Below are 16744 nucleotides of genomic sequence, written 5' to 3' on the forward strand. Positions count from 1 at the left end.
TGTCTATCAAGAATTGACTAAAGATCCAACTATTCAAATTAACAAAGAGATTGATAACACTTTGACCCTAGCAGTACAAAGAGGCATTATAACAGATAATTTTAAAGAAGCCCTGTATATAACTAATCCAATAAGACCAGTACTATATGTGTTACCAAAAATACATAAAGCCCAGAAAAAAACCTCCTGGGCGCCCTATTGTGGCAGAAATGGATTCATCTTTTCAGACAGGGTGTTACAGCCTCTTGTGAAAAGCACTACATCATATATTAGAGATACTAATGATTTTTTAGTAAAATTGAAGGATTTGGGTCATATGGGAGAGAAATGTATATTTTCACTAGATGTTTCAAGTCTTTACACTTCAATTAAACACACGAGTGGAATCTCAGCAGTGGAATATATACTTAGATCTGAAAATAATTATACTGAAGGAGAGATCTGGTATTTGATAGAATTGTTATCTATTATATTATACCAAAATTATTTTTTGTTTATGGATACATACTACCTACAGAAACAGGGTACTGCAATGGGCTCCAACGTCGCCCCCACATACGCCAATATTTTCATGAATAGCTTAATTGATCTCTATGAGATATCTTGTGTATTGGTCTGCTTATTATGTGCAATATTTCTTTTATTTTAAATTATGTACATATGGTTTTATCTTTAATTTTATTGTAACTTTTTCTTGAGATTTTCTTATGTGACCAGTTAATATATTTAGTACAACTAGGAATGTATATATCTTGGTTGTCCACAAGATGGCACTGTTATGAAATGAAATGATCACATGAGAACAAGTGAACAGGTGTAGGGTATATAAATGATGAACCTGTATGTTTTAAAGTATACATGACTAAGGGCCTATAGCAGGCCTGAAACTTTGTAGTTTTTTGCTTGGACCCTAAATGAAAGAATAAAGGTCTTTTAAAATCGTTGGTGGCTTGAACAATCTTTTGTTTGTTTAGGGACCTTCAAAAAGCCTGTCCTATGCCATCTACCTTTGTTTCAGAATCTGAGACAACAAAAGACTTTTAGGACCCAGAGGCCAGAAAACAGAAAGGGCAAGACTGAAGTTGACGCTGAACCAGCAGATCGCTATCAGATAAACCACACTTTGCCAAGAGTAGATTGTTTGGGGAGGAACCCTATAACCTGCTTTGAGTGTGGTGCCAAAGGACATGTCAGGGCAGGATGCCCAAACCTACCAGAACCAATGCAATGTGCCCTAGGAGAAGAACCATTGGACATTTGTGGACTTATTTGCCTAGCAGGCATAGGAGAAAGCATACACACCTTCCAGGTGTCAGTATGCTTTAATAAAAGAGATACAGAGGCTTTGGTTGACTCTGAAAGTGCCTTAACTCTAGTGTCAGGCGATTTAGTGGAACAATCACAGTTGCAAAAAAATAAGACAATAGGGGTACTGTGTATTCATGGGTGTGCTGTTACTTATCCTACTGCTGTTATAAGTGTCTCTGTACTTGATAAATTAAAGGGACAGTCAAGTATAAATTAAACTTTCATTATTCAGATAGGACTTTTAATTTTAATTGACTTTTCAATTTACTTTTATCATCAAATTTGCTTTTTTCTCTTGGTATTCTTAGTTTAAACTAAACATAGGTAGGCTCATATGCTAATTTCTAAGCCTTTGAGGGCTGCCTCTTATAACATGCTTTTTAAATCTCTTTTCAACACAAAAACAGAAAGTACACGTGGGCTATATAGATAACATTGTGTTCAGGCACAGAAAGTTATTTAAGATCTAGCACAATACAATGCTAAATTTAAGACAATAGATAATAAACAGTCACAGTCATGTGATCAGGGGGCTGGAAGAAGGTTCCTAGATACAAGGTAATCACAGAGGTAAAAAGTATATTAATATAACTGTGTTGGTTATGCAAAACTGGGGAATGAGTAATAAAGGGATTATCTATCTTTTAAAACAATAACAATTCTATGGTTGACTGTCCCTTTAATACAAATAACTGCTGTAGTGGTACCTAGGCTTCCCTATCTCTTGGTTATAGGAAGAATCTTTACAGAGTTTCACACCCTAATCCAGTCTAAAGTTACTGTTAAACAAGGAGAGTCAGAGGTTGAAGCAGGGGATAGGAGTCTACTTGAAGTTTTCTCTATTATTCCCTCTGATTTGTATGCATCCAATCCCAAAAGGAGTAAATCTAGAAGAGAGTGCAGGAAGAGTAAATAAAGATTTAATAAAGCCCTTAATGAAGTTTTGTTAAATGAGCAGAGAAAACATAGTAAGAAAGGTGTGGTCACTCAGTGCACAGAATCTGAAGTAGATCAGGGAAGTTATATTGCTGAAAATGTTCCCTGTGAACTAGACATTATTAGCAGTAGCTTTGGGCGAGAACAAGCTAATGATCCCTTGCTACACCATGCAAGGAGCAGGGTAGTAGAGGTTAATGGAGAACCTGTAGAAGGTCAAACAAAAAGTGTATACTACTATTTTATGGTTAAAAATGACCTTCTGTACCGAGTAATATCAGAGAAAGGTCAAGAGATAGAACAGTTAGTTGCGCCTTCCTCTCATACTAGGAAGGTGTTAGATTTTGCCCATTCACACCTTTTGGGTGGACATCTGGGGATAGAGAAAACTCAGGAAAGGGTCATGAGAAGGTTCTTTTGGCCAGGGGTCTATGAAGAAATAAAGAGATATTGTGCTTCCTGACCAGAGTGCCAACTGTCATCCTCAAAACCCAAGTTAAGGGCTCCACTTATACCCCTCCTAAATATTGATGCACCATTTGATAGGATTGGGATGGACTTGGTAGGCCCATTAGAGAAATCAGCTTGTGGTCACCAATACGTTCTTTTTATTGTCGATTTTGCAACTCGATACCCTAAGACCATTCTGCTACGTAAGGCTAATGCTAAAAGTATAGCAAAAGAATTTGTACAAGTATTTTCACGCGTTGGGATCCCAAAGGAAATTTTAACTGACCAAGGTACTCTTTTGGTTTCCCGTCTCATGAAAGAGTTATGCCATTATTCAAAATACAGGATTTGAAAAACTTGATAAATCACCCACAGACAGATGGGCTAGTAGAGAGGTTTAACCGTACACTTAAGGGGATGTTAAGGAAAGTTGTTAGTAGAGATGGGAATGATTGGGATCAACTGCTTCCTTACTTATTGTTTGCAGTGCGTGAAATTCCCCAGAGCTTAACTGTTTTTTCTCCTTTTGAACTTTTGTATGGTCGACATCCGAGAGGTATGTTGGACATACTAAAGGAAATTTGGGAGGAACAGAGACTACCAGGTACTAATGTGGTGCAGCATATAGAGAAAATGCAGGAGCAAATGCCTCATGTTTTTCCTCTGGTTCGCCAATATATAGGAAAAGCTCAGGATGCTCAAAAAATTATTATGATAAGAGTGCTACTGTAAGGCAATTTAAACAGGGTGACAGGGTAATCGTTTTGGTTCCTACAGCTGAGAGTAAGCTTTTGGCTCGTTTGCAGAGACCTTGTGAAATTATTGAAAAGGTAAGCCCTGTGAATTATAAAGTTAGTCAGCCTGACCGTCGTAGGAAAGAACAAATATTCCACATAAATCTTCTTAAGCCATGGAGGGATAGAGAAGCATTACTTGCCCAGTTAGATAATACCGTGCCTCAAGTCTCAGAACAAGTAGTAACTATTTCCCCAGAGCTAATACCTGAACAAGTAAAGGAAGTTAAGGAAATGGTGGAGAGGAATAAGAAGGGTTAAAAGAAGCACCAAGTTTAGACCGTTCCTTAGTAAACATATGAGAGATAGCATCTGGAATAGGAAAAACTTCAGGAGTAATCTCAGAAGTTTTAAAAACAGAATTTTAAATGTTTGCTATTCTCGTTATCAAGAGGACTAGATTCCTCAATACCCAAAGTAAACAATACTTTCTTTAATAAAGAACAAATATATTCAATCTTAAAAAGAAAGGTTGATCTATCAATTTCAGTCTCTGAACTGAAGTAGGATCATCTGAGCCAGAGAAATCCTCATCAGCAGAAGATACTTAACTTCACTATGCTGTTGATCAATGCAAACTTCATCAGATTTATGAGAAATTAGAAGACACCTTTAACGTTTATTTGAAGGTGGAATAGCAGTCATAGCCTTCTATGACTGTAGCAATATAATCTATAGGAATATGCATTTATTTATTTATAAAATATTTTACCAGGAAGGATACATCTCATTTTCAAGTATGTCCTGGGTCCACAAAACATTGCATTGATACAACAGGGTACAATAAAATACAAAAACAATAATAATACACAATATATGCAAAAATGTACTATAGAACAGGTAGGAAATGTGTAATCAACCATGACAGGTGCATTCTGATTTGAGATATGTAGAGAGGATCTCTTAAAGGATATTAGGCGTGGGGAAGGTTTAAAAGTGTGCGGGAGGTCGTTCCATAATTGTGGTGCTCTGTAGGAAAAGGAGGATTGAGCTGCTTTCTTTTTGTATTGAGGCAGACTAAATAATGTACTGGTACTGGATCAGAAGTTATAGGAGGTGGGAATAGCCGGGGAGAGCATTCTGCTCTGGTAGGGTGGGAGCTTCCCAGAAAGGCTCTTAAACACAAGGCAGGAAAGATGGAGGGTGCGTCTGGATTCCAGCGACAGCTAGTTTAGTTCTTTTAGCATGTCACAATGGTGGGTCCTATAGTTACATTGTAGCATAAAGTGACAGAACGAGCTATACAATGTATTAAGTTTATTAAGGTGAGTTTGTGGTGCAGGTGCATATACTACCTCCCCATAATCCATGATAGGCATCAGCATTTGCTGTACAATCTTCTCCTTTACTGTAGGGCTGAGGCAGGATTTGTTTCTGTACAGGGCACCTAGTTTTGGATAAAGTTTAGATGCAAGTTTTTCTATGTGAAGGCCAAAAGATAGATTGGGGTCTAACAACATACCCAAGTATTTGAAAGAGTGGACTGCGGTCAGTGCGCAATTTGATTTTGTTTTGATGCATAGATGAGAATTTTGTAGTTTGTGTAATTTAGGTCCCGTTCCAAAGATCATTGTGACAGTTTTGTCAGTGTTTGGGAAGAGTTTGTTTTTTGAGATCCACTTTTCTACCTCTGAGCACTGCTTCAAGCTGCAGCAGATCGGAATTGTTTGCATAGATTACCGTGTCATCTGCGTACATGTGTACAGTTGAGGATTTGCAGATCATTTATAAATAATGTGAATAGTAGGGGGCCGAGAATGGAACCTTGGGGAACACCACTTGCGACTGGGAGAGGAAGGGAGTCGCTGTCAGAAATGGAGACATATTGTGATCGATCCGATACATATGATCGAAACCAGGTTAACGGACGATCAGCTATACCTGAGTTTTTTAGTTTGAGCAGTAGGATATCGTGGTCTACTGTTTTAAAGGCCTTTGCAAAATCAAGGAAAATAGCTCCAGTTAGGTCTCCTTTTTCCATGCCAGTTTGGATGTCGTTGCAAAATTTTAGGAGGGCAGTTGTAGTGGAGTAATTTGGGCGAAAACCTGATTGATCAGGGGTCAGATAGTTAGATTGTTGGTAATACTCACATAATTGCGTATGGACGCATTTTTCTAAGATTTTTGACAATACTGGGAGCAATGATATAGGGAGATAGCTAGAAACCAAGGTTAACTCACTTTTATGGATAGGCACTACTCTTGCAGTCTTCCAAAGTTTGGGTTTGTATCCAGACACCAAGGATTCGTTAATTAGGGTTGTGACAGGTTTAGCAATTGCTGGCGCACTGAGCTTCAACAGCATTGCTGGGATTTGATCAGGTCCAGACTGGTTTTTCATTTTTAGATTATTATGGTGTTTCTTAATGACATTGATGGGTACAGGTCTAAAATTTAACTTCTCTATATTGGGTCTTTGCTGATTTAGTGGGGCCTAATCCATATTTGTAGTTTCAGGATGCGTGTCATTCATTAGTTTGTCAATCAGGGTGGTGGAGCATCGGACAAAATAATTGTTAAAGGCATTTGCTACTTCTAAGGGGAGTTGCAGGGTTTTGTTGTCCACATTGACAGTGGAGGGTTGGAAGTGGATTGGTGGAGTTTATAAGTTATTTATGCGTTTCCAAAACTTTCTAGAGTTTGATATGTTATTGTTCAGATTTTCACAGAAATATTGGGCCTTGGCCAATTTTGTTTGTTTAGTGCATATATTTCGCCATTGTCTATATACACAGTGGTCGTTCATAGAGACAGTATGCTTGAACTTTGAGCACAATGAATCCAGAAACTGGTACATTTGAATGAGGTCAGCTGTGATCCTTTTACTCTCACCTTACGCAGCGGGGCATGTAAATTCCAAACGTAAAAGTTCAGACTGAAAGAATTCAACTGCAGAGTCTAGATCTGTTATTAGGTATAATGTGTGCCAGAGGAGGTTCTTGTTGTCATTTAGAAATGATTGAAGATTAAATTTTTTGAAGGACCTGGTGATGTTAACCTTGGGAGAGGATTTAGTTGCCTTTGTTTTGCGCACACAGTACACTAAGCAGTAGTCACTGAAATTGTTAGGGAGAACACCTGCCTCCTGGATTCAGTCGAGAAAAGTGGAGAGAATCCAATCGAGCAGGGTGTGATTATGGCTTTTGATGTTTATGCAAGTTGGGGAGGAGATTATTGCGTTAGCTACAAAGATTTAAACATCGAGCAACAACTATTATTTTTTGGATTCAGCTAATCAATATTAAAATCTCCAAAAACCAAAATGTCACTTTTTGGGTTTTGAGCTATGGTTTCAATAAGGAAATGTGCTATGTCAGAAATGGAATGCACAGGGGAGCTAGGTGGGCTGTAGATTCCTGCAACAATAATTGATTTACTGCACGGGATCTCAATTGTGCCAGAAAGGAAATCAAAGGTGGCAGGAGAGCTAGATTTTTGTAAGGGGGTGAACTTTGTGGAATTGTCAACATATTATCATGTACATTAGACTGTGAAGGTTTAACAGTAGATGTATTTGTACTTATAGAAACATTACAATTTACAATTTACAGAGAGCCTTAGAATAGATTTCCCATAGGTGAAAACATGGCATCATTAGGCAATACTCCCTTCACATCCCTCAGACAAACACTGTACTTTAAGAGGAACTGGGCTTCAATAGGCTTAGAAGCGCCTATCACAGAAGAAAATCAAGCACAACTTGCTTCACCACCACCATGAGAGGCAAAGTTTGTAAAACTATGGTATGAGTGAGGTAGGAGGTGTATTTATAGGCATTTTGAAGTTTGGGAAACTTTGCCCCCTCCTGGTAGGAATGTATATCCCATCCACCACTAGCTCATGGACTCTTGCCACTTACATGAAAGAAAAGGATGTTTTCTCGCCTATGCCAGACAGAACACAAGAAATTGCCCATGATATTATTACTGAGCTTTGAGTAACCCTTAAATTAAAACCATACAGGATTCCTGAGCCAAAAAGGAAGGCTGTACGAGCAGAGGTTAGGAAAATGCTTGAATTAGATGTGATAGAAGAATCACATAGTAATTGGTCTAGCCCAATTGTTTTGGTACCTAAACCAGATGGTTCTATCCAATTTTGTAATGATTTTAGAAAATTAAATGAAGTGTCAAAGTTTGATGCCTACCCAATGCCATGGGTTTATGAACTGGTAGAGAGGCTAGCTAAGGCCAGATTTCTTTCCGCATTGGATTTAACAAAAGGGTATTGGCAGATATCCCTCACTAAGCATGCCAGAGAGAAAACTGTCTTTGTAACCCCAGATGGTTTGTTTCAATATAATGTGATTCCCTTTGGTCTCCATGGAGTTCCAGCCACTTTTCAGAGGCTCATGGATAAATTATTAAGACCACATGCGCACTATGCCACTGCGTACTTGGATGATGTCATAATCCATAGCACAGACTGGGACTCTCATTTGCAGAAAGTAGAGGCAGTGGTAGACACCCTTAGGAAAGCTGGGTTAACTGCCAACCCCTTTTTATTGGTTTGGCAGAGGCTAAGTATTTAGGTTATGTAGTGGGAAGGGGGTTAGTGAAACCCTAATTGAACAAGTTAGGAGCTATACAGAATTGGCCCAGGCCTCTTAGGAAGAAGCAGGTTAAAGCCTTCCTGGGAATTGTCGGCTACTACCGCAGGTTCATACCCCATTTTGCGACCAGAGCTGCTCCTCTCACAGACCTTATTAAAGCCAAAAGTCCAGACACAGTAGGGTGGGACATAAAGGCAGAGGAGCCCTTTATAGACCTTCATTCAACATTGTGTGAGCAACCCGTCTTCATAGCACCTGACTTTGATAAAGAGTTTTTCTTACAGACAGATGCCTCTGAGCTCGGTTTGTGTGCTGTACTGTCACAGTACATAGGCGAGGAAGAACATCCAGTGCTATATCTAAGCAGGAAATTGTTGCCTTGATAACAGCGCTATGCTGTTATAGAAAAGAGTGCTTAGCAATTAAGTGGGCTATGGAAACTCTAAAGTATTATTTGCTGGGAAGGCGCTTGACCCTTGTCACTGACCATGCTCCGTTAAAATGGATGCACATTAACAAAGATAGAAACTCACGAGTCACTAGAAGGTTTGTCCTTGCAGCCATTTAATTTTGTAGTGAAGCACAGAGCTGGTTTGCTCCATGGTAACGCTGATGCACTGTCTAGTGTGCATGGGCTTCTTGCAGCAGTCGCTTCACACACTGGTGTTGCGCTGTGGAGGGGATGTGTGACAGGGTGAGAGGAGTGTATATTAGCAGGAGATCGGAAAAGTCACTTTTTCCCCTCAAAGTGTACTAAAATTGCTAATTATTCTAGCTTTGTACTCACTAATACTTCACTGTGTTATGAAATTTGAAATGTTTTGTCTCCAATAAATAAAATTAAAAAACCCAAAAAACTGATATTTTATTTTAATTATTTTATTGTACTCCTGTGAAGAAATTCTTTTTTTTGTTATGAATACAGATTAGTTAATGCAACACAAATATTAATTTTGTTTTCAGAAAACAAATATCCGAATAAATGTACCATGAAATTTAAAGAAAACAAATAAAATACTGAGGACATTTGTCAGTATTCATTTTATTTAAATTAAGGGGTTAACAATATTTACCTATAGTGCACTGGAGAGCCGCACTAATCCAGTATTTCTTCATAGAGCCCTGGCCCCTGCTAATAGGAGACTTAGAGCACACTAAACCTCATATTATCATGGCCTTGGGGTCTGTGAAGAAGGGTACGCATTTACTCTTTCCCCTGTACTAAAGGAACATTTACATTTGTTTAACAAAAAAAGTTCCACGAATATTCAGTATAATTTAGTTTAAAACTAAAATAACATTTTACCATTACTCAGAGCCGTCATCAGGGGGTCAGGGGCCCAATGAGGCAAGAACAACTAAAAAAAATTTTTTTTTTGAATTTTGGCAGCCCCCAGTGAGTACTACAGCAGAGTGCTAATTAAGCATGGGAAATGTTATAACAAGGAGTAAAGTATTAGCATTTGAGAGGATTTCTGAATGTGCACTAAACCACTATGCACAGTGTGAGACAGACTTGGCACTTTGTTTGCACAGTGTGTGCCTGAGTCAGACGGCAGATCACTTTCATTTGCAGAGGAGGTAGGACTTACTTAGTAAATGTTTTTTATCTCTTGTGCAATTTCGGATTGTAACTTCAGTGTGGTAGTAGTTGTATGGTGGGGCCAGGGGTCCATAAAAACACACATTTTTTTAGCAGCAGTGTATTTATGATTATTTGACAATGCTGTAGAAATTCTATATTTAAAGCCATGCAGAAATGTTTCCTCCTTAATACACAAATGGTAGTTGCCCTTTTGGCAGATATGATATTTTTTTTTAAATTAATATATATATATATACTAATTACATTCCAGTTTACTGCCCCTTTATGCAAGGACTTTCCAGATGCAAGGAGGCATTTTATATAAGATTTTTACATCTGCATAAAATGTTATACTTAAACTGATTGCTCAGTGTTTTAAATGAGACAGGTTAACTTAAAACTGTTCAGTTTACACTACAGCTGACTTAATTTTGAAATGCATACAAACAAGCCTAAATCCTGCATTTAACCAGATCTAATGGTATGAGTACCACAGCTTATGGTTCCACCAAGACCATATGGAATACAGCATTTTCAAAATCTATAAGTGCAGCTGACAGATGGGAACATTTGTACACTATATTTGAAGAGGTGCTCTTGGTTGGGGAAAATGGGGGGTCAAAAACAAACATATGTCAACCTTTTAAAAGTACTTTTCTTCATCTAGCCATCTACCCAGATCATTAATGTAAATTTTTGAATTCACAGAATTATTTTTGTTTGCACATTTACAAATAGGATTTTTGAAAAAGTGATCTCTTAATTTCTGCAATTTTTTTTATCATGCATGTCACACACTGTTGATTTAGGGGATGCAAAGCACAGAAATGTTACCTCCTGTGAGTGTTTCTGTGGGTTTATATGTATATGTCTTTGTGATTTTGTTTGTGTCTCTATGGGTGTGTATGTATTTTTTTTTCTGTGGGTCTCTCTGTGAGGGAGGGTGTGTATGTCTTTGTGCATTTTCTGTGGGTGTCTCTGTGAGGGTGGGTGTGTATGTCTCTGTGTTTTATGTGGATGTCTCTGTGAGGGTGGGTGTGTATGTATGTCTGTGTTTTCTGTGGATGTCTCTGTGAGGGTGTGTGTTTTATGTGGGTGTCTCTGTGAGTGTGTGTGTATGTCTGTGCATTTTCTGTGGGTGTTTCTGTGAGTGTGTGTATTTCTTTGTGTGTTTTCTGTGGATTTCTCAGTGAGGGTGTGTATGTATGTCTTTCTGTTTTTTAATATGGTTGTCTCTCTGTGTGTGTGTATATCTTTGTGTGTTTTCTGTGGGTGTCTCTGTGTGTGTGTGTGTATATCTTTGTGTGTTTTCTGAGGCTCTCTCTGTCAGTGTTTCCTTGGATGTATCTGCAGGTTTGTGTTTAAATTTGTGTGTGTGTCCATTGTCTGTTCCTTTTTAGGACATTTTGACCTTACTACTGATTATTCACATCGTTCTACAGACTTTGAGACTGAGACCTTTCCGTAAGTCACCAATCCACCATTTAACCTTTAAATTATGGTTTAGGCAGTTCAAGGCCCTTCCTTTCAGCCACTGCATGCTGTTGTCATCATTTAGTTGGCATCTTCCTTGACAAAAAGATAATCAGAACTCCATATTTTGTTTTGTAAATCTCCTTTCTTCTATAAGATATGACGAGTCCACGGATTCATCCTTTACTTGTGGGATATTATACTCCTGCTAACAGGAAGTGGCAAAGAGCACCACAGCAGAGCTGTCTATATAGCTCCTCCCTTAGCTCCACCCCCCAGTCATTCTCTTTGCCTACTCTAAGTACTAGGAAGAGTAAAGTGAAAGAGGTGATAAAATGTTAGTTTTTATTTTTTCAAGCAAGAATTTTTTATTTTAAATGGTACCAGTGTGTACTATTTACTCTCCGGCAGCAGATGGATGAAAACTTCTGCCTGGAGGCTGATGATCTTAGCATTTGTCACTAAGACCCAGCGCAGTTCCCACAGAATGGCTGAGGAGTACAAGAAACTTCAGTGTGAGGAACGTTTTCATGCTATATAGCAGTGAGATATGTTTAGTCAATTTTTCTGGAGAGACTGTGGTATTTCAGAATGGCTGACAGTATCCCCATGAGGGTAAGGGTAAGCAGTAATCCTAAGAGAAGAGGGGTATTACTAAGCTTGCATATAGGGGCTCATAAAAAATGGTTGACACTGAGTTTGAAAGTTTATGGGGAAACGTTTATTGAACTGGGAGTGCTGATAACGTTTTTTAGCAGTAACGTTTTTGAGGCTTTATTAGATACACTTGGCTTCTTTTTTGGGTTAAAGAACCCACATGGCTAGTTTCAGACCGCTCTTATGCGGTTCATTTAGGCTGCAAAACATCGAGTGAGATGGGCGGAGCCTATTTTCGCACCTCAGTTGCGCACTTGTATTTGCAGAGCAAGCAGCAAGCTCCAACTCCGGTGGGCCCTTGTGGAAGTGTTGGGCCAAATCGAAGCTTTAACCCCATTTTTCCAATCCCTGAGGGCAGGTAGGTGCAGGGGGTGTTTTTTCTGGAATTTAGGCCTTATTAATTATCCGTTTTTTCACTGTAAAGGTTTAACTGTTCCTTTCCTTGTGGGGCAATCTTAGCTGCATATTTTGAATATTCATGCAAAAAATTAAAACGATTGGATTATTTTTAAGCTGTTTTGCAGAACGTGTATGCTTTTTTTCTCTTAAAGGCGCAGTACCGTTTTTTAAGATTGTTATTTTTTCACTAAATAAAGTGTTTTCAAGCCTGTTTGTGTCATTACTAGCCTGTTTAACATGTCTGACATTGAGGAAAGCCAATGTTCAATGTGTTTGGAAGCCATTGTGGAATCCCCACTTAAGATGTATCCCTCATGAATTGAAAGGGCAATTAATTGCAAAGAACATATTTTAGCTGATAAAGGTACGTCACAGGATGTTTCTCAGTCAGAAGGGAATCAGGTTATGCCATCTAATTCTCCCCAAGTGTCACAACCATTAACGCCCGCACAAGCGACACCAAGTACTTCTAGTGCATCTAATTCTTTCACCCTGCGAGATATGGCCGCAGTTATGAATACTATCCTCACAGAGGTATTATCTAAGCTGCCTGGGTTGCAGGGGAAGAGCAGTAGGTCCAGTGTGAGAGTAAATGCTGAGCCCTCTGACACTTTATTAGCCATCTCCGATGTACCCTCACAATGTTCTGAGTTGGGGGTGAGGGATTTGCTGTCTGAGGGAGAGATTTCTGATTCAGGAAAGATGTTCCCTCAGACAGATTCAGATATGACGGCTTCTAAATTTAAGCTAGAGCACCTCCGCCTGTTGCTTAGGGAGGTTTTAGCGACTCTGGATGATTGTGACCCTATTGTAATTCCACCAGAGAAATTGTGTAAAATGGATAGATATCTAGAGGTTCCTACTTACACTGATGTTTTTCCGGTCCCTAAGAGGATTTCGGACATTGTTACAAGGGAGTGGGATAGACCAGGTATTCCCTTTTCTCCCCCTCCTACTTTTAAGAAAATGTTTCCCATATCAGACACCATTCGGGATTCGTGGCAGACGGTCCCTAAGGTTGAGGGAGCTATTTCTACCCTGGCTAAGCGTACAACTATACCTATTGAGGACAGTTGTGCTTACAAAGATCCTATGGATAAAAAATCAGAGGGTCTTCTAAAGAAAATATTTATTCATCAGGGTTTTCTTCTGCAACCTATAGCGTGCATTCTTCCTGTAACTACTACAGCTGCGTTTTGGTTCGAGGCTCTAGAGGAGGCTCTTCAGGTTGAGACCCCATTAGATGATATTCTGGATAGAATTAGTGCTCTTAAGCTAGCTAATTCTTTCATCACAGATGCCGCTTTTCAACTGGCTAAATTAGTGGCAAAGAATTCAGGTTTTGCCATTTTAGCGCATAGAGCGTTATGGCTTAAGTCCTGGTCTGCTGACGTATCCTCAAAATCTAAGCTTTTAGCCATCCCTTTCAAGGGTAAGACCCTATTCGGGCCTGAACTGAAAGAGATCATTTCAGACATCACTGGGGGAAAAGGCCATGCTCTTCCTCAGGATAAGACGAATAAGATGAGGACCAAACAAAATTTTCGTTCCTTTCAAAACTTCAAAGGGGGTCCCCTCTACCACTTCCCCGGCTGCAAAGCAGAGGGGAATTTTGCTCAATCCAAGTCAGTCTGGAGACCTAACCAAACTTGGAACAAGGGTAAGCAGGTCAAGAAGCTCGCTGCTGCCACCAAGACAGCATGAAGGGGCAGCCCCCGATCCAGGACCGGATCTAGTAGGGGGCAGACTTCCTCTCTTTGCTCAGGCTTGGGCAAGAGACGTTCAGGACTCCTGGGCTTTAGAAATCGTGACCCAGGGGTATCTTCTAGATTTCAAGGATTCTCCTCCAAGGGGGAGATTCCATCTTTCTCGATTGTCTGTAAACCAGACAAAAAGAGAGGCGTTCTTACGCTGTGTAGAAGACCTACATACCATGGGAGTAATCTGCCCAGTTCCAAAAACAGAACAAGGGCAGGGGTTTTACTCCAATCTGTTTGTGGTTCCCAAGAAAGAGGGAACATTCAGACCAATTTTAGATCCCAAGATCCTAAACAAATTCCTCAGAGTCCCATCCTTCAAGATGGAGACCATTCGGACTATTTTACCAATGATCCAGGAGGGTTAATATATGACCACTGTGGATTTAAAGGATGCGTATCTGCACATCCCTATCCACAAAGATCATCACCAGTTCCTCAGGTTCGCTTTTCTGGACAAGCATTACCGGTTTGTGGCTCTTCCCTTCGGGTTGGCCACGGCTCCCAGAATTTTCATGAAGGTGCTAGGGTCCCTTCTGGCGGTTCTAAGTCCGCGGGGCATAGCAGTGGCGCCTTATCTAGATGATATCTTAATTCAGGCGTCAACTTACCAACTAGCCAAATCTCACACGGACATCGTGTTGGCTTTTCTAAGATCTCACGTGTGGAAGGTGAACATAAAAAAGAGTTCACTTATCCCCCTCACAAGGGTTCCATGCCTGGGAACTCTGATAAATTCGGTAGACATGAAAATTTTTCTGACGGAGGTCAGGAAATCAAAGATTTTAACCACCTGCCGAACTCTTCATTCCATTCCTCGGCCGTCTGTGACTCAGTGTATGGAGGTAATCGGACTAATGGTAGCGGCAATGGACATAGTTCCGTTTGCTCGCTTGCATGTCAGACCACTGCAACTATGCATGCTCAATCAGTGGAATGGGGATCATGCAAATTTATCTCCTCAGATAAATCTGGATCAAGAGACCAGAGACTCTCTTCTTTGGTCGTTGTCACAGGATCATCTGTCCCAGGGAATGTGTTTCCGCAGGCCAGCATGGGTCATAGTGACGACGGACGTCAGCCTATTGGGCTGGGGTGCAGTCTGGAATTCCCTGAAAGCACAGGGTATGTGGACTCAGGAGGAGGCTCTCCTCCCGATAAATATTCTAGAACTGAGAGCGATATTCAATGCGCTTCAGGCGTGGCCTCAGCTGGCTTTGGCCAGATTCATAAGATTCCAGTAGGACAATATCACGACTTTAGCATATATCAATCATCGGGGGGAACAAAGAGTTCTCTAGCGATGATAGAGGTTTCCAAAATAATTTGATGGGCAGAGGCTCACTCTTGCCATCTATCAGCAATCTATATCCCAAGAGTGGAGAACTGGGAAGCGGATTTTCTAAGTCGTCAGACTTTTCATCCAGGGGAGTGGGAACTTCATCCGGAGGTGTTTGCACAATTGATTCATCAATGGGGCACACCACAATTGGATCTGATGGCATCTCGTCAGAATGCCAAACTTCCTTGTTACGGGTCCAGATCAAGGGATCCTCAAGCAGTACTGATAGATGCTCTAGCAGTACCTTGGTCATTCAACCTGGCTTATGTGTTTCCACCATTTCCTCTCCTTCCTTGTCTTATCGCCAGAATCAAACAGGTGAGAGCTTCGGTGATTTTGATAGCACCTGCATGGCCACGCAGGACTTGGTATGCAGATCTGGTGGACGTGTCATCTCTGCCACCGTGGACTCTGCCACTGAGACAGGACCTTCTCATTCAGGGTCCGTTCCAACATCCAAATCTAGTTTCTCTGCGGCTGACTGCCTGGAGATTTAACGCTTGATTTTATCCAAGTGGGGATTCTCGGAGTCGGTCATAGATACCTTGATTCAGGCTTGAAAGCCTGTCACTAGGAAAATTTATCATAAGATATGGCGTAAATATCTTTATTGGTGCAAATCCAAAGGCTACTCATGGAGTAAGATCAGGATTCCTAGGATTTTGTCCTTTCTCCAAGAAGGATTGGAGAAGGGGTTATCAGCTAGTTCCTTAAAGGGACAGATATCTGCTTTGTCAATTTTACTGCACAAACGTCTGGCAGATGTTCCAGACGTTCAGTTGTTCTGTCAGACTAAAGCCTGTTAGAATCAAGCCTGTATTTAAAAATGTTGCTCCGCCATGGAGTTTGAATTTAGTTCTTAAAGTTCTTCAAGGGGTTCTGTTTGAACCTATGCATTCCATAGATATTAAGCTTCTATCTTGGAAGGTTCTGTTTTTAGTTGCTATCTCTTCGGCTCGAAGAGTTTCTGAACTATCTGCATTGCAATGCGACTCGCCTTATCTTGTTTTTCATGCTGATAAGGTGGTTTTGCGTACCAAACCTGGATTGCTTCCTAAGGTTGTTACTAATAAGAATATTAATCAGGAAATTGTTGTTCCTTCCCTGTGTCCTAATCCTTCCTCTAAGAAGGACCGTCTTTTGCACAATTTGGACGTGGTTCGTGCCTTGAAGTTTTACTTGCAAGCGACCAAAGATTTCCATCAAACATCTTCTCTGTTTGTTGTCTATTCTGGAAAACGTTGAGGTCAAAAAGCTACGGCTATAATAGCCCTCGAGAGCGGGGATCAAGGGAACATTGTAGGAGATAGTCACCCGCGGCTGAGGCTTGGGTCCCCCTCCCCTCTTCCTCCCCCTTTTTTTTTTTTTTTTTTTTTTTCCTCTTCGCTCCCTCTTTACCTTCTCTCCCCCTTCCCCACCTCCCTACTCTTCTCTACACACTCGAACGCCCTGTCGCCCGGCTGAACTCTCAATCCTTTACTGTTGAACAAG

The sequence above is a fragment of the Bombina bombina genome, chromosome 1, assembly GCF_027579735.1.
Source record: "Bombina bombina isolate aBomBom1 chromosome 1, aBomBom1.pri, whole genome shotgun sequence".
NCBI lineage: Eukaryota > Metazoa > Chordata > Amphibia > Anura > Bombinatoridae > Bombina > Bombina bombina.